Source organism: Mustela putorius, unplaced genomic scaffold (assembly GCF_011764305.1).
Source record: "Mustela putorius furo isolate JIRA1106 unplaced genomic scaffold, ASM1176430v1.1 tig00000275_pilon_pilon_pilon, whole genome shotgun sequence".
In the NCBI taxonomy this organism is placed as follows: domain Eukaryota; kingdom Metazoa; phylum Chordata; class Mammalia; order Carnivora; family Mustelidae; genus Mustela; species Mustela putorius.
Window position 1 is genome coordinate 33,734,711 of NW_025421341.1, and position 24,548 is coordinate 33,759,258.

General features: G+C 39.4%; 1 protein-coding gene across 6 annotated transcripts in view; it reads left to right on the forward strand.

Annotated features, from left to right (window-relative positions):
• DIS3L2 (DIS3 like 3'-5' exoribonuclease 2) overlaps positions 1–24,548 on the forward strand; it is a 366,495-nt gene that overhangs the window by 109,530 nt on the left and 232,417 nt on the right. The window contains exon 2 of one of the 6 annotated variants that reach the window (XM_045078902.1): positions 23,121–23,252. The exons of the other annotated variants lie outside the window; for them this stretch is intronic. The gene's annotated coding sequence lies outside the window, so the exon portion shown is untranslated. The remainder of the gene's footprint in view (positions 1–23,120; positions 23,253–24,548) is intronic. 6 annotated transcript variants of the gene reach the window in all.

Here is a 24,548-nt window from a genome sequence, read left to right on the forward strand (position 1 = left end):
TCTTTTCTTTTCTTTTTTTTTTTCTTTTCTTTTTGTTTTTTTTTTCTTTCTTCCTTTTTGAACCTCTTTTTATCCCCTTTCTCCCCACTCACGATTTTGGATCTCTTCTAATTTGGTTAAAGCATATTTTCCTGGGGTTGTTGCCACCCTTTTAGTATTTTACTTGCCCCATTTACTCTTATCTGGACAAAATGACAAGACGTAAAAATTCAACACAAAAAAAAGAACAAGAGGCAGTACCGAAGGCTAGGGACCTAATCAATACAGACATCAGTAATATGTCAGATCTAGAGTTCAGAATGACAATTCTCAAGGTTCTAGCCGGGCTCGAAAAAGGCATGGAAGATATTAGAGAAACCCTCTCGAGAGATATAAAAGCCCTTTCTGGAGAAATAAAAGAACTAAAATCTAACCAAGGTGAAATCAAAAAAGCTATTAATGAGGTGCAATCAAAAATGGAGGCTCTAACTGCTAGGATAAATGAGGCAGAAGAAAGAATTAGTGATATAGAAGACCAAATGACAGAGAATAAAGAAGCTGAGCAAAAGAGGGACAAACAGCTACTGGACCACGAGGGGAGAATTCGAGAGATAAGTGACACCATAAGACGAAACAACATTAGAATAATTGGGATTCCAGAAGAAGAAGAAAGTGAAAGGGGAGCAGAAGGTATACTGGAGAGAATTATTGGGGAGAATTTCCCCAATATGGCAAAGGGAACAAGCATCAAAATTCAGGAGGTTCAGAGAATGCCCCTCAAAATCAATAAGAATAGGCCCACACCCCGTCACCTAATAGTAAAATTTACAAGTCTCAATGACAAAGAGAAAATCCTGAAAGCGGCCCGGGAAAAGAAGTCTGTAACATACAATGGTAAAAATATTAGATTGGCAGCTGACTTATCCACAGAGACCTGGCAGGCCAGAAAGAGCTGGCATGATATTTTCAGAGCACTAAACGAGAAAAACATGCAGCCAAGAATACTATATCCAGCTAGGCTATCATTGAAAATAGAAGGAGAGATTAAAAGCTTCCAGGACAAGCAACAACTGAAAGAATTTGCAAATACCAAACCAGCTCTACAGGAAATATTGAAAGGGGTCCTCTAAGCAAAGAGAGAGCCTACAAGTGGTAGATCAGAAAGGAACAGAGACCATATACAGTAACAGTCACCTTACAGGCAATACAATGGCACTAAATTCATATCTCTCAATACTTACCCTGAATGTGAATGGGCTACATGCCCCTGTCAAAAGACACAGGGTATCAGAATGGATAAAAAAACAAAACCCATCTATATGTTGCCTCCAAGAAACACATTTTAAGCCCGAAGACACCTCCAGATTTAAAGTGAGGGGGTGGAAAAGAATTTACCATGCTAATGGACATCAGAAGAAAGCAGGAGTGGCAATCCTTATATCAGATCAATTAGATTTTAAGCCAAAGACTATAATAAGAGATGAGGAAGGACACTATATCATACTCAAAGGGTCTGTCCAACAAGAAGATTTAACAATTTTAAATATCTATGCCCCCAATGTGGGAGCAGCCAACTATATAAACCAATTAATAACAAAATCAAAGAAACACATCAACAATAATACAATAATAGTAGGGGACTTTAACACTCCCCTCACTGAAATGGACAGGTCATCCAAGCAAAAGATCAGCAAGGAAATAAAGGCCTTAAATGACACACTGGACCAGATGGACATCACAGATATATTCAGAACATTTCATCCCAAAGCAACAGAATACACATTCTTCTCTAGTGCACATGGAACATTCTCCAGAATAGATCACATCCTCGGTCCTAAATCAGGACTCAACCGGTATCAAAAGATTGGGATCATTCCCTGCATATTTTCAGACCACAATGCTCTAAAGCTAGAACTCAACCACAAAAGGAAGTTTGGAAAGAACCCAAATACATGGAGACTAAACAGTATCCTTCTAAAGAATGAATGGGTCAACCGGGAAATTAAAGAAGAATTGAAAAAAATCATGGAAACAAATGATAATGAAAATACAACGGTTCAAAATCTGTGGGACACAACAAAGGCAGCCCTGAGAGGAAAATATATAGCGGTACAAGCCTTTCTCAAGAAACAAGAAAGGTCTCAGGTACACAACCTAACCCTACACCTAAAGGAGCTGGAGAAAGAACAAGAAAGAAACCCTAAGCCCAGCAGGAGAAGAGAAATCATAAAGATCAGAGCAGAAATCAATGAAATAGAAACCAAAAAAACAATAGAACAAATCAACGAAACTAGGAGCTGGTTCTTTGAAGGAATTAATAAAATTGATAAACCCCTGGCCCGACTTATCAAAAAGAAAAGAGAAAGGACCCAAATAAATAAAATCATGAATGAAAGAGGAGAGATCACAACTAACACCAAAGAAATACAAACTATTATAAGAACATACTATGAGCAACTCTACGGCAATAAATTTGACAATCTGGAAGAAATGGATGCATTCCTAGAAACATATAAACTACCACAACTGAACCAGGAAGAAATAGAAAGCCTGAACAGACCCATAACCAGTAAGGAGATTGAAACAGTCATTAAAAATCTCCAAACAAACAAAAGCCCAGGGCCAGACGGCTTCCCGGGGGAATTCTACCAAACATTTAAAGAAGAACTAATTCCTATTCTCCTGAAACTGTTCCAAAAAATAGAAATGGAAGGAAAACTTCCAAACTCATTTTATGAGGCCAGCATCAACTTGATCCCAAAACCAGACAAGGATCCCACCAAAAAAGAGAGCTATAGACCGATATCCTCGATGAACACAGATGCGAAAATACTCAACAAAATACTAGCCAATAGGATTCAACAGTACATTAAAAGGATTATTCACCACGACCAAGTGGGATTTATTCCAGGGCTGCAAGGTTGGTTCAACATCCGCAAATCAGTCAATGTGATACAACACATCAATAAAAGAAAGAACAAGAACCATATGATACTCTCAATAGATGCTGAAAAAGCATTTGACAAAGTACAACATCCCTTCCTGATCAAAACTCTTCAAAGTGTAGGGATAGAGGGCACATACCTCAATATCATCAAAGCCATCTATGAAAAACCCACCGCAAATATCATTCTCAATGGAGAAAAACTGAAAGCTTTTCCGCTAAGGTCAGGAACACGGCAGGGATGTCCATTATCACCACTGCTATTCAACATCGTACTAGAGGTCCTAGCCTCAGCAATCAGACAACAAAAGGAAATTAAAGGCATCCAAATCGGCAAAGAAGAAGTCAAATTATCACTCTTCGCAGATGATATGATACTATATGTGGCAAACCCAAAAGACTCCACTCCAAAACTGCTAGAACTTATACAGGAATTCAGTAAAGTGTCAGGATATAAAATCAATGCACAGAAATCAGTTGCATTTCTCTACACCAACAGCAAGACAGAAGAAAGAGATATTAAGGAGTCAATCCCATTTACAATTGCATCCAAAACCATAAGATACCTAGGAATAAACCTAACCAAAGAGACACAGAATCTATACTCAGAAAACTATAAAGTACTCATGAAAGAAATTGAGGAAGACACAAAGAAATGGAAAAATGTTCCATGCTCCTGGATTGGAAGAATAAATATTGTGAAAATGTCTATGCTACCTAAAGCAATCTACACATTTAATGCAATTCCTATCAAAGTACCATCCATCTTTTTCAAAGAAATGGAACAAATAATGCTAAAATTTATATGGAACCAGAAAAGACCTCGAATAGCCAAAGGGATATTGAAAAAGAAAGCCAACGTTGGTGGCATCACAATTCCGGACTTCAAGCTCTATTACAAAGCTGTCATCATCAAGACAGCATGGTACTGGCACAAAAACAGACACATAGATCAATGGAACAGAATAGAGAGCCCAGAAATAGACCCTCAAATCTATGGTCAACTAATCTTCGACAAAGCAGGAAAGAATGTCCAATGGAAAAAAGACAGCCTTTTCAATAAATGGTGCTGGGAAAATTGGACAGCCACATGCAGAAAAATGAAATTGGACCATTTCCTTACACCACACACGAAAATAGACTCAAAATGGATGAAGGACCTCAATGTACGAAAGGAATCCATCAAAATCCTTGAGGAGAACACGGGCAGCAATCTCTTCGACCTCTGCCGCAGCAACATCTTCCTAGGAACAACGCAAAAGGCAAGGGAAGCAAGGGAAAAAATGAACTACTGGGATTTCATCAAGATCAAAAGCTTTTGCACAGCAAAGGAAACAGTTAACAAAATCAAAAGACAACTGACAGAATGGGAGAAGATATTTGCAAACGACATATCAGATAAAGGACTAGTGTCCAGAATCTATAAAGAACTTAGCAAACTCAACACCCAAAGAACAAATAATCCAATCAAGAAATGGGCAGAGGACATGAACAGACATTTCTGCAAAGAAGACATCCAGATGGCGAACAGACACATGAAAAAGTGCTCCATATCACTCGGCATCAGGGAAATACAAATCAAAACCACAATGAGATATCACCTCACACCAGTCAGAATGGCTAAAATCAACAAGTCAGGAAATGACAGATGCTGGCGAGGATGCGGAGAAAGGGGAACCCTCCTACACTGTTGGTGGGAATGCAAGCTGGTGCAGCCACTCTGGAAAACAGCATGGAGGTTCCTCAAAATGTTGAAAATAGAACTGCCCTATGACCCAGCAATTGCACTATTGGGTATTTACCCTAAAGATACAAATGTAGTGATCCAAAGGGGCACATGCACCCGAATGTTTATAGCAGCAATGTCCACAATAGCCAAACTATGGAAAGAACCTAGATGTCCATCAACAGATGAATGGATCAAGAAGATGTGGTATATATACACAATGGAATACTATGCAGCCATCCAAAGAAATGAAATCTTGCCATTTGCAACAACATGGATGGAAGTAGAGCGTATCATGCTTAGCGAAATAAGTCAAGCAGAGAAAGACAACTATCATATGATCTCCCTGATATGAGGAAGTGGTGATGCAACATGGAGGCTTAAGTGGGTAGAAGAAGAATAAATGAAACAAGATGGGATTGGGAGGGAGACAAACCATAAGTGACTCTTAATCTCACAAAACAAACTGAGGGTTGCCGGGGGGAGGGGGTTTGGGAGAAGGGGTTGGGATTATGGACATTGGGGAGGGCATGTGATTTGGTGAGTGCTGTGAAGTGTGTAAACCTGGTGATTCACAGACCTGTACCCCTGGGGATAAAAATATATGTTTATAAAAAATAAAAAAATTAAAAAAAATAAATAAATGTTCCCGAAGAAGAAAACCTCAAAATAAAAAGAATTTTAAAGCACAAAAAAAAAAAAATGGGCTATATTCAATAAAAGTTTTCATTTTTTAAAAAGATTTTATTTATTTATTTGATAGACAGATCACAAGTAGGCAGAGAGGCAGGCAGAGAGAGAGAGGAGGAAGCAGTCTCCCTGCTGAGCAGAGAGCCCGATGAGGAACTCGATTCCAGGACCCTGAGATCATGACCTGAGCTGAAGGCAGAGGCTTTGACCCACTGAGACACCCAGGCTCTCAAAAGTGTTCATTTTAAAACAAGAAAAAGTTAATAGCACTCTCTGCATTACCTTCAACTAGTACACAAATATAATCAAGTAATTATGTTATCATTATACTCATCCTGTTGAACTCAAGCATATTTGGTCATGAAATTAACTTATATATCCCTTTCTATTAGTGAACTCACTTTCTGTCTCTTCTCTCTTATTGCCATGTCACTTACATTTTTCTTTCTTTTCTCAGTTGTTTCATTCTGATAAATAGATATTTTTCCAAATTCTAACCCAATTGTCAGACTTTTGAAAGCTGGAGATGTAATAATTTTCCAGTCTAATTTTGGAGTCTTTTTTTTGCCATTTTTAAAAACTTGAGGTATAATTGACATATAATATTACATTATTGGCAGATGTACAGCATGGTTTGATTTGTATATATTGTGAAATCGTCGCTGGGGCAAGTCTAGCTGACATCTGTCATCTTATGTAGTCACATGCAACATTTTTTTTTCTTGTAATGAGGACTTAAAATTTACTCCTAGCAACTTTTGAATATGCAGTACAGTTTAACTATAGTCACCATGCGGTACATTATATCCCCCTGACTTTTGTTTTATAACTAGAGGTTTGTACCCTTGACCTCTTCACCCATTTGCCCCCCAACCCCCACCCCGCTCCAGCCTTAACCTCTGACAACCACCAGTCTGGTCTCTGTGTCTATGAGCTCAGTGTGTGTGTGTGTGTGTTCAAATTCCGCATGTAAGTGAGATGATACGTTTTTTGTCTTTTTCTGACTTTTTTCACTTACATAATCCTCTCAAGGTCCACCTGTGTTGTTACAAATGGCAAGATTTCATTCTTTTTTATGCTTGAATAGTATTCCATTGTATGAATGTGGAATTGTTGGATCATATGGTAGTACTGTTTTTAATTTTTTGAGTCACCTTTATATTGTTTTCTATAGTGGCTATACCAGTTTACATTCCTAACAACCGTGCACAAGGGTTCCTTTTTGTCCACATCCTCACCAACACTTGCTACTTTTTTTTTTTTTAAGATTTTATTTATTTATTTGTCAGAGAGAGAGAGAGTACATAAGCAGGAGTGACAGGCAGAGGGAGAGGGAGAAGTAGGCTTCCCAAGGAGCAGAGAGCCCAATACAGGGCTCAATCCCAGGACCCTGAGATCATGGCCTGAGCTGAAGGCAGCTACTTAACCGACTGAGCCACCCAGGAGTACCCCCCACCACCACTTTTTCTTTGATAACAACTATTATAATAGGTTTGAGGTGATACCTCATTATGGTTTTGATTAGCTTTCCCTGATGATGAGTGATGTTGAGTGTCTTTTCATGTACCAGCTGGCCATTTGTATGTCTTCTTTGGAAAAATTTAGGTCCTCTGCCTATTTTTTTAAAGATTTTATTTATTTATTTAAGAGAGAACAAGAGAGAACATGAGGCGGTGGACAGGCAGACTTCTTCCTGCTGAGCCCAACGTGAGACTCAATCTCAGGACCCTGGGACCATGACCTGAGCCTAAGGCAGATGCCTAAGTGACTAAGCCACCCAGGCGCCCTGATCCTCTGCCTATTTTTTTAAATTGGATTATTTGGGGTTTTGCTTTTTTGTTTTTTATTATTGAGCTGCATGGATTATTTATATATTTTAGATATTAATCCCTTATTAGGTGTATGATTTGCAAATATTTCTTCCACTCAATCAGTTGATAATTTTCTCTGCTATGCAGAAACTTTTTAGTTTGATGTAATCCCACTTTATTTTTGCTTTTGTTGCTTTAGATTTTGGAGTCATTTCCAGAAAATAATTGCCAAGACTTATGTCAAGGAGCTTCCCACCTGTGTTTTCTTCTAGGAGTTTATAGTGTTAGGTCTTACATTCAAGACTTTAATGCATTTTGAGTTAATTTTTGTGTATGGTGTAAGATAGTAGTCTATTTTCATTCCTTTTTTCATGTGGCCGTTCAGTTTTCCCAGCACCATTTATTGAAGAAACCATGTTTCCGCATTGTATGTTCTTGGCTCCTTTGTCATAAATTAATTGACCATTTATGTGTGAATTTATTTCTGGGCTCTCTGTTCTGTTCCATTGATCTATGTGTCTTCTTTTTTTTTTTTAATTGAAGTACAGTTGAGATATAACATAAATATTAGTTTCAGATGGGCGCATAATGGTTTGACAATTATATACATTATGAGATGGTCGCCACAATAAGTATAGTTACCATCTGTCACCATTCAAAGTCATTACGGTATTGAATACACTCCCTATGCTGTACTTTTCATCCCTGTGACTTGCTTATTTTATAACTGGGAGTTTGTTCCTCTTAAAGCCCCTTCACGTATTTCACCTATACCCCTTACCCCCACCCCCGGCAACCACTAGTTTGCTCTCTTTTTGTTGTTGTCTGTTCATTTGTTTTGTTTTTCAGATTCCACATTTAAGTGGAGTGATACAGTATTTGTCTTCCTCTGACTGACTTATTTCCCTCAGCGTCCGTGTTGTTAGCTCCATCCATGGTGTTGTGAATGGCAAGACTTCACTTTTGTGTCTCTGGTTTGTTTCTATTCCTTAAAAATGAACTAGCAGGGACGCCTGTGTGGCTCAGTTGGTTGGAAGACAGCCTTTGGCTCAGGTCATGATCCTGGAGTCCCAGGATCGAGTCCCGCATCAGGCTCCCAGAGACGGTTAATTGTCTGCCTTTGGCTTAGGTCATGATCCTGAGCTCCTGGGATTGAGTTCCATGCCAGGCTCCCTACTCAGCAGAGGAGTCTTCTTCTCCCTTAACTTCTGCCCCTCCCCTTGCTCCTCCCCCTGCTTTCATGCTCTGTCTCTCTCAGATAAATAAATAAAATCTCAAAAAATAAAAAAAATTTAGAAATAAAGAATAGAAACAAACCAAATTTTTGTATATTGATCTTGTATCCTGCAGCTTCACTGAATTCATTTATTAGTTCTAACAGGGTTTTTTAATTAGTTCTTTAGGGTTTTAATTAGTTCTTTAGTGTTTCATATATAAAATATCATGTCATCTGCAAATAGAGACCGCTTTACTTCTTCCTTTGCAATTTGGGTGTTTTTTAAATATTTTCTTTGCCTGGTTTTCTGGCTAGGATTTCCAATATTCTATTGAATAAAAGTGACAAAGGTACACACCCTTGTCTTGTTCCTGATCTTAGAGGAAAAGCATTAAACTTTCACCATTGAGTATATTATCTGTGGGCTTGTCATGTGTGGTCTTTATTATGTTGTGGTAAGGTTTCCTCTATACTTTGCTGGGAGTTTTTAATCATAAATGGATATTGGATTTTATCAAATACTTTTTCTGTGTTTATTGAAATGGTTGTATGATTTTTATCCTTCATTTTGTTAGTGTTGTGTATAACTTAAATCTTATTTTATTTATTTTATTTTTTTTTAAGATTTATTTATCTGTTTGAGATAGAGAGTGCATGCCAGAGGAGGGACAGAGGGTCCCAAGCAGACTCCACGCTAAATATGGAGCCCAGTGCAGGGCTCAATCTCATGACTCTGAGATAACAACTTGAGCTGGAACCTAGAGTTGGTTCTTAACCAACTGAGCCACCTAGGTGTCCCTTAAATCTTATTTTAAAAGATGATGAAACTCGAGCATGTTTCAAGTGAAAAGTAACATGACATGCTTCAAGTGTTGAACATCAAAGCCAGTACCTCAGTTCTAGAGATCTCTAGTTTTGTGTCCATTTCCTCATATCACCAACCTCTTGGAATCCAGAGGCTGTAAGTGCATGTCATTTAGTAGATGCAGTTTGGGTTGGGATGGAGGGTATTGAAAGTGGGTGACTTTCTCTAGAGCTATAGGATGATATTGAGGTGGTAGGAAGTACGGTAGAAAAATTAATTTAATTATAAATGTGTACTATACCTGTCCTTATGTGGTGCATTGGGATGCCCTTGTTACAGATTTTCTTTGATTTGGGTATCTACTTCCTGGAAATGGCTTCCTACTGTTTCAAGTTTTCTAAGGCTCACTGTGGTTTACAACCTTCCTCCTGCTTGAACTGATATGAAGTTAGATAATGTTCTTACTTTTCCTGCATGTGGAAACAGGACCTGGACTCCACCTGTATATGGATGAATGGGTATAAAGCCAGGCTGAGATCAAATCACTGATCACAAATAATCTTTGGGGTGAAGTATCCATAGATTGAAATTCTAAGTGGTTCAAGAAATCATTTGCAAAATTAAATGTAGTAGTTATGAAAGTTGAGTGCATGTAAACGTGTTTGATCCATAAAACATTTTTATTCATGCCTATTTTTAAAAACAGCTTTATAACTTAAGACTTTTTCTTTTTTATATCTCTGAGTTCATAGTATTGTATTTTGGAAAAGCTAGAAATATTAAATAGTGCTTCTAGGGTAAAGTTATCTGTCAGTATTTCCATTATAAAATACAATTTTAAAGGGTTTAGAAGTCAGCTGTAAAAATTTGTTCTTGGCTTATACTTTGTATACAAAAATTTCTGCCCAGGATAATTTTCAGAAGAATTTTTTAGTGGCATAAACTGTGAGGTTATATGGCCGAACCAGCTTACATTGAACTCATTTTTTATGCTTCTATCAAGGTAGGGGAAAGATGACAGCTTTTAAAACGATTCAAATAAAACAATATGAAAATTGTATTTCCAGCCTTGTGCTCTTAGAAAATTGTTGGTTTAAAAAAATGTTAGCATCAGAAGACTCACCACTGGCTTAAGTATCAAAAATAATAGTACCACCAAAATCAGCATAAGTCCAAAATTTAAATGACTTTAGAATAATTCTTTTAAGACCAGATTTTAGCAGCTGATTTTTGAAAGCTGTATCTGCGGCTGCTCATTTTGTAAACCCAAAGGAATTCTGTTGGGCCCCTCTTGTTGAAATATAGCTTGTTTGTTACCTGGGCTTAGCTATCTGCAAAGCAAGGAAGGAAGTACTAATGGGAGAGCAAAGACATGTTTCTTGCATGATTGGAGAACTACCCAATGAAGCTAGAGAACTTCTTGTTAACGTAGCTTTGTTCCTAAAGCTTTGCGCAAGTCTTAGCTTGAAAAGACTCACTGCAATGTAGATAAGCTCCTTGCTTTTCTACTATTGTGAACACTCATGCACATAGAGTTCTGCACTTTACAGCCTGTGGCCAGGTTTCTTTTTTTATTCTTTTCTACTTCTTCAAAGTTAAATCTCATAAGCAGATTACCTCCAGGGATAATTTTGTATGTGGCAACCAGACCGATCTCAGGGTTCACAATAGCTTCCTCTGTTGTGTCAGCTTCTGAACCATGGACGTGTAGTTCATGGGCATAGAACCCACAAGGGCACATTTGAGGTCTTGTTGGATTTGGACTGAAGCATGACTTTATGTGAAATATGAATTAGAAATTGGAAATTGTATTGGAGTTTTTCCGAAATTCAGTCTTCATGGTAGGGAAGGAACTACTTCGTCCGTGAAAGACAACCCCTCCACCATCATAAAGTAATGTTGATGCTGTACACTGTATTTCTGGCCAAATAAAGTGAAAAGAACAACAGTGCTTTAGTTTTTGCTCTTAAAGAAAACAACGTCCTTAGACAAATGTATTTTTAAAATCAAGTCAGTGTTTATTCAAAAATCTTGGGAAATTTGCTTTAGATTCTTAGAGTCATCTTGCCTACCTGTTTGGGGGACTTTGGTCCTGGGTGTGCTGGAGGTAGAAGAAAGCCTGCCTTGTTTCAGAGATTGAGACATCTTCCTTCTTCCAGAGTCACCTCTGCTGAGAGGCCTTCTCTAGCCTTGCCTGGTTCAGTTTTATGTAGTTTATTATAGGGAGAGGTAGGCACTCGTGTTGTCATGACCCACTCGTGTGGAAGTGATAGTGGGAGTCTTAAAGGGACAGAAGGGTGCTACCATGCTATCCAGCAAATGTTTGAATTCACAGTTCCTGAAAAGTGGGTATGTTTAATATATAGATGCTCTTTAGGAAAGAGCAGATTGTGTAATTTCCCAGAGGCATAATCTGTTACTATCATTATTTTATTCTATTTGCCCCAGATTTGGCCAATAGAAGCTCCCAAGTTGGCTTCTTTATCATTTTGACATGTTCTCATCCTTCTTTGAACCCTTCTTTATTTTCTGGAGATGTTCCATCTTTATCTTTCCCTGCTTGTGCCATGGAATCAGCTGTTTTGTAGGAAGTCCTCATTCCTTTTAGTAGAGAAATCCAGATGCTCCCAAGTCCTCTCCATGAACAGAACTAGGAAGTGTATGTATGTGTATATACCCCTTTCGTCTGTCTCTCTGTCTACCCACCTTCCTGTCTTGGGGAAAACTGTGAGTTCACACTGATAGTTCCAACACCACAGGGTTCCTTAGAGTTTCCCCCTTTCCATATTCGTGACTCCTTCTACTAGTGAGAAAGATGATTCTTATTGTCCACATTGTATTTACTTTTTTGCTCATCCCGTTTGTAACCAGTATGCTGATGTTACTGGCCTGTGTTTCCGCGAGGTCACCCTTCTTGCTGGGCACCCTGTTGGGCTCCTGCATCCTTACTCAGGCCCTGGATTTTCCACTGTTTTACCACATTATTTATTATTTTTTAAAAGATTTTATTTTTATTTATTTGACAGAGATCACAAGTAGGCAGAGAGGCAGGCAGAGAGGCAGGCAGAGAGGAGGAAGCAGGCTCCCCGCTGAGCAGAGAGCCAGATGCAGGGCTCTATCCCAGGACCCTGGGATCATGACCTGAGCTGAAGGCAGAGGCTTTAACCCACTGAGACACCCAGGCGCCCCTTACCACCTTATTTTTGAGCATGGGTGGGAGTTAGAGCTTTTCTGCATGGAATCGCATAACCGGTTGATCAGTGGCAGTCAGTGTACAAAACCTCAGTTCTACTTGTGTTTGGAGTGTGATATATCATTTCTATATTAATATCTGCCTCAAGGGCTAGCTTTCTTTTTTTAAGCATCAGATTGAGAAAAAAGAAATGAGTTCTGCATTTGTGTTTATATGCACGTGCATTTTAGTCTACATCTGAATTACATTCGGGCTTCTCTCTAGCAAGAAAGAGCTTAATCTTCCTTTGTGGATTTTGTGTATGTGTGGGTATTGTGGTGGAAGTGGTGGGAGGCTCTCATACTTGTCTGCTTATTATTCCTCCAACATGCCTACTTCCTGAACTTTTTACATACCATATTTTCCTCAGTGCTGTTCTCACCATCTTTTATATGCCCTTCCTTGATCATGTCAGCAGGTAGCAGTCATTCCCTTTCACTGCCCAGGGTTTATGCCATTTGAATGATGTATGCTTTTGGTTACAGATATTTGGAGATTCGCCTTGTGGGTCCTACTTATTTCCAGGTGTCAGTAGCCTGGTACAAATGATGATATCTTTGAGTGTTAACTATTAAGTATCTCCTCTTCGTTAAGGAGGGGTTATTTAATGCCTAGTAGATGCCTTTTAACATTATAAAATTTTGATAAATGTTTATTGGATTTCAGATTTTGGCGGAATGAAAAATATTTGATATAAGTTGATTGCCTTGGATCATACTTCCCGTGTTTTAATTGAGTTTTTGCTCCCTGGTGCGTATAGATGCTAAGCTTGTTTGGCTTGGGTACAAAGGAGATTTATTTGGTTCACATATCTACTACATATAGTCAAATTCTCCCTTTTTAGCATTCAGTTCTATGAATTTTAAAAGCTGTGTAGATTTTTGTAACCTCTACCATAGTCAAGATAGAAAACAGCCCTATCATACCCCAGATTCCCTTGCATCCCTTTTTAGTCTACTTACTCTTTCCCCATAGCTCTTCCAATCACGATCTGCTTTATGTCCCTATGGAGTTTGCCTTTTGTAGAAATGTCAGATAAATGGAATTACTTTGAGTCTGGCCTTTTTCTCTTAGCATAATGCACTTGAGACTGTCCCTGTTGTTCAGTGTTGTTGAATACTGTTCCCCTATCTAGATGACCCAGAGTTTGTTTACCCATCCACCAGTTGAAGGACACTTGGATCATTTTCATTTTTTTGACCTTTAAGAATGAAACTTCTGTGACCACTGCTGTACATGTCTTTGTATGGACATATGTTTTTATTTCTCTTGGTTAAAGAAATAGAATCACTGGATCATACAGTAAGTGAGTCTTTTTTTTTTTTTTAAAGATTTATTTATTTATTTGACAGAGAGAGAAAGAGATAGATCACAAGTAGTCAGAGCAGCAGGCAGAGAGAGAGAGAGAGAGAGAGAAGCAGGCTGCCCGCTGAGCAGAGAGCCCAATGTGGGGCTCGATCCCAGGACCCTGAGATCGTGACTGGAGCTGAAAGCAGAGGCTTAATAACCCTGAGCCACCCAGGTGCCCCACTGTGTTTGTCTTTATAAGAAGCCATGAAGCTCTTTTCCAGGGTAGTTGTACCAATGTATAGGAGAGTCTGTTTCTCTATATCCTTAGCAGGGCATAGTAGTATTGTTTTAAACCATTCTGATGGGCCCATAGAGTATAGATTTTTATTGTTGTAGTTGTTTGTTATCTTTTGTTTTGCACCTCCTGACAACAAAATGAAGTTTGAACAGTTTTTGGTGTTTGGTGAACAGTTTTTGTGTTCATTGGCCATTTACATATATTGATCGTCTTTCCTGAAATATCTGTGCTAGTCTCTTACCCTGTTATTAAATTGGTTTATCTTTGCATTAATGAATTAAGACTTTATAGAAGGTAAGTGAAAGTCCTTTGAAAAAATAAAGTCTTTTGACATTTATAATTGTTGTTTTTATATTTATTTGTGTAGTTGTTTTATTCTTATTTGTTAAAATTTCTACCACTGGGGATTTGTTCATTTCTCCCGCTACTTTTGTCAGTTTTTTGCTTCATCCAGTTTGAGGCATTTTTACTAGGTACATATACATTTAGAAACATTCTATTTGACTAATGCATTGGCTCCTTTATTAACAAAAATTCCTCCTTGACCCCTGTAATACTTTTTTAAAAATAATTGTCTCTAATATTAATATAATTACTCCAGCTTTATGGGAATGTTTTCAAAGAAATGGAGATGGATATTAGAAAGGTTTCTCAGAGAGAGGGAGAGAGAAATGAAGTAGTGTTGGGGGGGGCGTTACCCAGTAAACAAAACCCTCAAGGTGAGAAATAGTATTCACAGCTAGATCGCTCTGTCTGTGGCTTCAGGTGTAAAGAAGGAAAGGATAGTTGCAGATACAAGTAGATTTTTGGAGTTTAAATCTACTTTAAAAAATCTAGCAGTAGGTACAGAGTTTATGTGCCAGCAAGCACGAGTCAGAGAAACACGGTTTCAGTTTTTATTGATAATAAGGTGGTAGTTTAGATGTTGGTTGACTTTTTAGATGATTGTGGTTAATCTACTAATAGTAAACTGTATGGAACATCATTAGGCTCTTGGATTGTACCCCTTACATTATTAGTGTTCTGAATCTCCCTTGTTCTGAAAAATTTTCATTGTATACTCATGGTTTTCTGAAATGGCCTGCAAATTGAGCTTATTTTTCAGTGAGGTCCAGGATATTGAAATATGTCAAGTATGTGAAATCCATTTTGCTGGAGATTGCTGTGATATGAAGGAATCTGAGGTCAGATACTGTAGCTGTGTCTATACATGTAAAAATTTTAAATACAAATAATCTTTATTTGACATGTACTCTATATTCTTGACCATGTTGTTTAAACTTTTGGGGTATTTTCTTTCCTGCATGATGTTACATCCCTGCTTTGATTTCATATCAAAAATGGTTACAGTTCTGAAAGGGGAATGATCCTTGATTCAGGGAAACAGTTGGAAATGATATCAGTAGGCTTCTGTGAAAAAATATAGATAATTTTTTTTTTTTTTAAAGAGAGGCCTATTTTGAACATTCCTTTCTTTCTTTCTTATCTCTCTCTTTTTTTTTTTTTTTTTTTTAAAAGGAGGCTCCATGCCCAGCGTGGAGCCCACCATGGTGCTTAAACTCATGACCCTAAGATCAAGACCTGAGCTGAGATCCAGACCAGATGCTTAACTGACTGAGCCATCTAAGTGCCCCATACTTCGAGCATTTCTAAGGAGACTTTAGCTTTATTATTTACTAGTATTGAGAAATTGGTCACATTCCTTACATACAGGGTTGTGTTGGTCTAGTCTACCTCCTTGTCTTAGTGATTGATTCACGAATGGGCATGCAGCCCAAACCAAGCCCAACAGGGTATTCCTGGGACCATTTGCAGAGCACCTGTGTAAGAATTGCTCCCTTTTCCCCCCTAGGATATAATTCTGAATCTACTGGAATCCCTCTTTATACTACGAGGAGGAGGCTGCCGATAATGGAGCTAATATTGAGGGCATCTGAGCACACACACACACACACACACACACACACACTCTCTCTCTCTTTCTCACAAATACCAGGTGAGCCTCATACTCTGATCAGGTAGACTCACAGATAGACTCAATTATATAAGCTAATAATTACTTAAAAAGAGCCAGTTCGGGGCACCTGGGTGGCTCAGTGGGTTAAGCTGCTGCCTTCGGCTCAGGTCGTGATCTCAGGGTCCTGGGATCGAGTCCCACATTGGGCTCTCTGCTCTGTGGGGAGCCTGCTTCCCTCTCTCACTCTCTCTCTGCCTGCCTCTCTACCTACCTGTGATCTCTCTCTGTCAAATAAATAAATAAAATATTAAAAGAAAAAAAAGAGCCAGTTCAAGTTTTTTTTTTTTTTTTCCATTTCTTGCAGCTAACCTAGTCATTATTAATACATTGAGTATGTTTTAGAGACTTAGGTCAAAAATATAATAAAGATTCAGAGTCAAAAGAAAGCAATCCCTCAGTACAGAGTTACATGTACCCGTATACATTCTTTCACTAAATCTCAGTGGCCATTCCTTCCATGGATTCTGTTCTTGGAAGGTCTTTCATCCAGTTCTGTCTTTCTTGGGAACTCTTCCCTAGGGTCTGCGTTCCCAGATTTGCTTCTATCCAGCTTCTTGCCTGACTTCTCTTTATTTGTGTCTGAGCTTCAGAACTTGGGGTGACATTCTGCCAAATTCTTTTCCTTATCTCTGTTCATTTCTGGCATCAGAATATTTCAATTGTTGCTACTGAGATTACTCTAGCCAGATTCTACTGTGTTTTATGAACTGGAGAAGTTCATAGGAGAAGCATATTTGCTTCTTTCTGTTCTTGGTGACTAGATCCACAGGCTTGGTGGTACCAGAGTTGGGTTGTGGTTGGTTAGTTGCTTGCAGTGGCCATACAGAAGAGGAGTGAGGGGACGGGTCACAGGACACCCATAATTCTGTTTCAAGTCCCGTGATCTCTTAGGACCAATGTCCAGAGACCCTAAGCCCTGACTAATCAGACTTCTGCTCTCTTCCTCTCCTGCAATCCAAGCCTGGTCTGCACAGCCTGCTCTATCTGCTTCTTGACAGATAACAGATCATTTCTGTAAGAGCACTTTTCCCTTTTTTTCTTAAAATATTTAAAACAAAATTGAACCATTTTTAAAGGGGGTTGTATTAGTTTCCTTACTGCAGTCACGGATAAATAGAGGAAGACCGATCCTGCTGTTCTGAGTTGCTAGAAACCTGTTTTTGAGTTGTGATCCAAGAGAGGAAAGAAGTTGCTGTGGCCCGAGAATGGTGTATAATAGACCAGAGTGGTTTTGATGTTATGAGTTTAAGGTGATAGTAACACATTAAGATGGGATCATGTGGAAGGCATTATATTAGGTACCATAGTAAGTGCTGGAATGTAATAGTGAGCAAACAGGCCAAGTCTTTGCCTTTGTGGAGCTTGTGTTTCAGTGGGAAGGATACAATGATGTGAATAAAATACTGTGTGTAGCATGCTCAATAGTGTTTAGTACTAAAGGAAAATATGGAAGAGAGATCTACGTTTTGGGGATAGGGTTGAGATTTTATTTATTTTATTTTTTAAAGACTTATATATTTCTTTTAGAGAAGAGAGGGCATGAGCGGGAGGGGCCCAGGGACAGGGAGAGAGAACCTCAAGCAGACTACACACTGAGGGCAGGGCTGGATGTGAGGCTCGATCTCATGACTGTGAGACCATGACCTGAGCCAAAACCCAGAGTTGGATGCTTAACCAGCTGTGCCACCCAGGCCCCACTGGGGTTGAGATTTTAAGTAGGGCAACTGAAGAGGACCTTCTGGGGAAGGTGACTTTGGATAAGAATGGGAAGGAGTGAGGGAGCTATGGTTGTGGAGATCTTTGGGAGCAAAAAATATATGTCTTCCATGTTCAAGGATTAGCAAAGAGCTGAAACAGAGAGTAGCTGGGGATGAGATCAGAAGGCTCACGGGGTGGGAGTATGGGTCAGGAGGGCCTGTGCATCAGCCAGGATTTGAGTTTTAGCTCTGATGGCAGTGGGCAGCCTTGGAGGGTTTAGAGCAAAGAATTTGACATGATAGGGCTTACATTTCATAGGCTCACTCTGCTGGGTTGGGAACAGACGGAAGGGTGAGAGTAGAAGCAGGGAGACCCCTTATGAGACTGTTACCTCTACTCAAGTGAGAGGTAGTAGGGCCTGAGCTGGGGGTGGTGGTGGTGATAGCCATGGAGATAGAGTTGATAGGATGAGCGAATGGATGTGTGGTGGGGCGGGGGGGCGAGGGAGGGAGGAAGGAATTGATTGATTGAAAAAGATAAAGAATTTTTTGCCCGAATAACCAGTAGAATGGAAATAGTTTGTTCTGTACTTGTAAACTAAATAAAAAGGTACTTTGGAATTAACTACCTTAGGCAAACAAAGTTCCCAATAACACCTACGCCTTTAAGAATGTCTGTAATACGTCTTTAAAATGATATGTCCACGGTCATACTTTATAATGAAAGAAGCTTATTGGCAAGCCTTGTCAAGAACTCCCTGTGGAAATATCAATTGCTTTTCTTGGCTCCAGCGTATTTCCTGAACCGTGTATTATACTGTGTCCCAAGCGTGCCATTAAGGGATTTGAAAGTTTGTTAAAACATGTGTGGCAAGTGAGTGCTGTCATTTAAAGTCCAGCCAGAGCAGCCAAAAAATGAAAAGCAGCTCCTAGGTAGACTTCATGAGATGCATTAGCTCTGAATCAGAGGCTCAGGTAGTAGGAAAGGCAGGGCATTATGTCCTTAAACAAAGCTTTCAGCTGACACCTTCCGGTAAGCTGCCCTTAGGGCAGAAAGCGGATGTAGACATAAGTATATGTAAATCTTTTGGAAAAGCTTGTTATACCAAGTTGATAGCAACCCCTGCCCCCGGGGAGTGTAATAGAATTTATTTGCTTGGAACAGAAGTTTCCAGTGCTAATATGGACTTGCTCGTTTTTGTAAGAGGTAACATAGCACTTTTCAAAGATGGCTTTTATGTTTAAGGAAGGGTTTTTCTTTATCAGTAAATGGGAAAACTATGAAATGTTTCATGCTTGGAATTTGGGTAAGCCAGCATGGTGAAAATGCTACTTGGCACTTTTATTTAGGTTTCCACTGGACTTGTTTCATTAGAGGAATTCTTTCTGTTTCTCCCTAGTTTTGAAATACATCATATTAATTATAAAAGGAAGGGAAAGAGACATCTAATCCATATCAAACTGTTGGTGAAGTGACTAGTTTCTTTTTTTTTTTTTTTAAGATTTTATTTATTTATTTGACAGAGACCACAAGTAGGCAGAGAGGCAGAGAGAGAGGGGGAAGCAGGTTCCCTGATGAGCAGAGAGCCTGATGCAGGGCTCCATCCCAGGACCCTGAGATCATGACCTGAGCCGAACGAAGGCAGAGGCTTAACCCACTGAGCCACCCAGGCGCCCCAAGTGACTAGTTTCTTGGTTCTGGTGAGTTTCAATTGCACTTTGCAGATGATGTGGTTGTACCTTTCTGAGGGATGGATTAGTACCTCACAACTCTTAAGCAATTCAGAATTACCCTTGGAGGCTATGCCCAGATCTGGGCTTCCTCTTTATTATCTAGGCATTTGTGCTTTTTCTTGCTTAAGCTATTGTTTTCAAATTGGGGCATGAAGTTTATGGTTATATTGAAACTGGAGTTGTAATTTAGGTACGAAGGTCTAGAATTATTTTAGAAAAGTGCATTTATTTAAATGTCTTCCAGATTTACTCATTTGCTTTTGTATTTTTATTTATTTATTTTATTTTTTCAGTGTTCCAAGGGTCATTGTTTATGCACCACACCCAGTGCTCCATGTGATACATGTTTATATTTGCTTCTTATGGTGATAAGTTTCACCTGTGATAAAGTAACTGATGACTTTGGCCTGGTTTGCAGACAAGTGCGTTCACGGAGGTCGATGCAATATCATGTAGGCAGGCATCCGAATTTAGCTGCCTCTTGCTGCCTTGTAGTTATTTTATTTATTTCTTGTCATTTTTTTAAAAAAAGAATGCTTCTTTTATAATTGATTCAAGTTTTTCTCATTCTCTTTGGAAGAAAAGGAAATGAATATTGAGCATGTTTTAAATGCCAAGTACCGTAGAATCCTCAGGGGAGTATAAGAAATGAATGTGACGCGGTTTGCTATCTGATGGAAGTGAGAAATATGCAAACAAATAAATGGAATATAGCCTGATCAAGAAATCTTAGAGTGAAAGAATAGTTAAGGAATAACAGCAGAACAAAGGAAAGAAATAGAACATTTCTTAAGAGAGAGAGATTACTCAGAGAAGCATTCACCCAAGAGTTGGATCTTGAATTTTGAGGGTTTTCTGGCTGGCAAAAGATGTAGAGGCATTTCATGCAATGGATGTTAGTGGTGGGAGCTGTATGTGCAGAAGATGACTCTGAGTCCATTGGCGGGAAATCTTCCAAAGGCGTGTCCAGGTCTAAGGGCACCGGATGTAGAACCCTAGACAGTGTGCCTGTCACAGCTCTGCCATTTAGGAGCTATTTTTTTCTCTTTAAGATGGACATAATTACTCTTCTGTGTATCACTCAGGGTCATTGTGTGGATCAAATCAGTTGATATGCGAAATGCACAGGGAAGGTTGTGCATGAAGAATATGAGGAGTGGTGGGGCGCGTGAGCGGCTTGTGGTTTAAGCATCTGACTCAGCTCAGGTCTTGATCTCAGGGTTGGGAGTTCAAAGCTGATGTTGGGCTCCATGCTGGGCTTGGAACCTTCCTTAAAAAAAGAAAAAAAAGAAAGAGCATGAAGAGTCACAATAAAAGCTTTGGTGTTTAACATATTCATAATTATATTTAAATTCTCCCTGCTTCACTAACTCATGTTTCCTGTTGAGCCCTCTTTAAATGAGTCTTTTTGGGGGCACCTGGGTGGCTCAGTCAGTTAAGCATCTGCCTCAGCTCAGGTCAGGATGCCAGGGTCCTGGGATAGAGTCTCACATCAGGCTCCCCCCTCAGCTTCTTCTTCTGACCCTCTCTTCTGCTTGTCTCTTTCTCAAAAATAAATAAATTTAAAACAACCTTTAAAAAAATTGATTCTTTTCTCAGGGTTCTGTTCTCGGCTTCTCTTTTCAGTTGACACTTGGCCCTGGGACATCTTTGCTTAATTGTCTTCCCACTGTGTTTAGCTCCCTAAGCTTTCAGTTTCTGCCTCCCAGGACACTATTCCGATCTCCACACCTGCATTTCTGGCCATCACCGGGATGTTCCTTACCACCTTGAACTTTTGCAGTTTGAAGACTAGATTTGTTCTCCCTTAGACAAATATTAAACCCCAGACATCTGTGCAAAGAGTTTTTCATAAATTCTCAATTCCATAATAACCTTATAATGTTGGATACTTGTGTCCTAATTTTAAAGATAATGAAACAGATTCAAAGAGATTAAGTAACTTTCCCTAAGTGCCCTCGCTAGTAAGTGGCAGAGTTTTGACGCAAGCTCAGTTGTGTTGACCAGCGTTCCTGCTTTTTACCACTTTTTCCTACTTCCCCACTTCATTAACTTTCTCGTGAAGACCAGGCTCATTAAGTTGGCATTCAGGGCCCTTCGAATCTGTCCTTCATCTTTCTTTCTCACTCACTACACTCTTACTCTCACTCTCACTCTTAACATTGTCACCTTTACTTGCTTTTACTAAAGGAGAATTTGCATTTTCTTATCTCCTCTCCTTTGTACAAATATCCTTTCCCAATTTTGTCTTCTCTTTCTTCCTGGGTTTACCTGTCAAAATCCGGAGGGAGGAAGGACAGCATATTGGTGTAAGTCTGCGCAGGAATCGAGTGGATCTGTTTTCTACCTCACTAGACAGTTTACATTCAGACCAGCAGTGCGTTGTTGTACATTCTTGCTCACATTTGGTATTGTCTGGATTTTTAGTTTTTGCCTATCTGTAGGTTTATAGTAATATCTCATTATAGTTTTAATATGCATTTCTCTGATGACTAAGGAGGCTGAGCACTTTCCTATCTTTATTGGCTATTAGGCTATTTGGTAAAGTGCCTTTAAGCCTTTTACCCATTTCTCTGTTGGATTGTCTATCTCTCACTGAGCTGTGGGAGTTTTTTATGTATTCTGGATATGAACATATCTATGGCTTATCTTTAAAATTTCTTTTAGAGGCACCTGGGTGGCTTAATTGGTTAAGCAACTGCCCTTGGCTCAGGTCAGGATTCCAGAGTCCTGGGAGCCCGAGTCAGGCTCCCTGCTCAGCCAGGAATCTGGTTCTCCCTCTCTCTCTACCCTTCCCCTGCCTGCTAGCAAATAAATAAACGAAGTTGTAAATTCTGCCAGGCATTAAGAGTAGTGTGTTCCTTAGCCATTTTCCACTTACATAGTTTTGTAGGGTCTCTGATTCAGCAAACATTCTTGTCTTTGAAGTAGGAGAATTCTGCAACACATTTTGTCATTTCTTTGCTAGCACAGGGGTTATATTTCTCTTAAAGTACAGAAGTCAAGCTACACGTACCCTCCTTTTCCAAAAGGTGTGTCTCCTTTTCCAAAAGGTATGTCTCCTCTCATGCTCTCTGAACTCAAGATTCTGGGCTTAGGCCTCTACCCTGTTCCTTTCAATGGTAAGCTTCTTATAGCCTCCCTTAATTTCATCATAATAGTTGTCAGGGTTCCTCCCTGATACTGCTGAAAAGGCCAGATTACTGCTCCCCATCCCCCAGAGCATAAGGATTATAGCCTAATGGAGAAAGGGGATCATCTTGTCCTCTCCTTGCACTGCCACACCACTCTGTCGCCCAATTTTACATTCTGAAAGGAGACAATAGGTAGATGACAGACTTATCCTTGGTAAAATTAACTGAAGGGTATATCTGACAAACATTTCTGTGTGTATGTGTATGTGCATTTGTGTTTGGGAGGGAGGAGTTAAGGAAATCAAAATTATTAAGTATTGTAGAGTGCTATTATTTTTTGAGCATTTTTGTACCTTCAAGTAACAATTCATTTCATATTTCTATGCCCCAGTTGATGTCTGCTTATATTTCCTTTGTTTATTTTCATTAGCAAGGTTTATGTGATGTTCATTCTATCCTGCTTCATAGAACAAGACTGAGAGTGACAAAGTTCTGTGTGACCCAGCATTTGCTTCCCTCACTAATCCGTTTCTGTCCTGTCCTCTAGAGACTAGACTAAACCTCCAAGGGACAATAACCCCAGGGGCAGCACGTACTCGGAATAATAGGTGCAGTCAGCTGCCTCACTCTCAGGTCTGTGGAGGAACCCAGAGGAATTTTTAAAGTCCTCAGTTAACAGGTCAGTAATAAATCCTTTTCCTCAGGCCCCCCTCCGTTCACTATGAGCCCAGAGCTCCAAAATACTGACTGACCTGGCCGGGTGGCCTTCAGCACCAGAATCTTGACTGTCCTCTCTTGTGCTTTCTTGTGGAATATTTTCTTTCTGTTTATAGATGTGCATTTTTCTGTGGAGGAAGGGTTTATAGCTTTCCTTGGATTCTCAGAGGTGTCTGCTAAACTTCAGAGTTGAGACCCCCTGAACTGGACTTATCAACATTTTCAAGGTCAATCCTACAGAAGAAGATCTCTTACTTCACAGAGCTGTGGATAACTGCGCTACTGGTTTCTAACCCACATACTCTTGTGTCTGGAAATTATTCTGAACGTTCTTTTGCATATCACTTGTCTTTTATACTATTTTTTTAGCCCATTTATCCACCTATTTATTTATCAAATATGGAGCACCTAGATTGATTATACAAGTTGCATAAGATACAAATGGTGAGTGTGTAGTGTTAACAGACGAGGTAAATCCTGTACGTAGATAACACGAATAACGGTGAAGAAATTGTGAAGTGCTGAGAAGGCATACATATGGGTTGCTTTGGGACATCAGAAGAGGGAGCAGTTACTCTTGTCTGGGGCAGGTAGTGGAGGCTGGGGAGGAACTGGGGAGATTGTGTAATGGACTTTGGGTTATAGAAGATCCAAGCCAACTGGACATGGTCTTGAGAGACAGGTTTCAGACATGTGGAGATGTTGGATGCACTGTGCTACCTCCGGTTCTTTGTTCACTGAAATGAGATCGAGTATACTGGATGTCAGCTCTGGCCTTGCTCACTTCTTGGAGTCTATAGTTTATCTGAGAAGATAGACCCTGAACAAGTTATTTCCTAATTAATTGCTGTATTCATTTATCTAACATATATTTGAGTGGCTACTAAATGTACTCTTGGAATATAATGGTGACTAAAATAGCCACCGTGCTTTTGAAACCTACATTCTATTTGGGAGACAGAAAGTACGTAAGTGTGTAATGTATTATTAGATAGGGGTAAGTACAGTGACAAAAAATGAAGCAGGCTAAGAGGATAGAGTAGTGACAGCCAGGTGGGGCTGTTTCAGTTCATGTGATCAGGAAAGGCCTCTCTGAGAAAAGGGTATTTGGGGTGAGACCTGAACAAAATGAAGAGATCTAGCCCTAAGAATAGCCAGGCATAGAGTTTTCCAGATTGAGGGAATACCAGCACAAGAACCTCAGGATGGAAGATTTTAGTATTCTAGAAATAACAAGAAGATTTCTAGATTGGAGGGT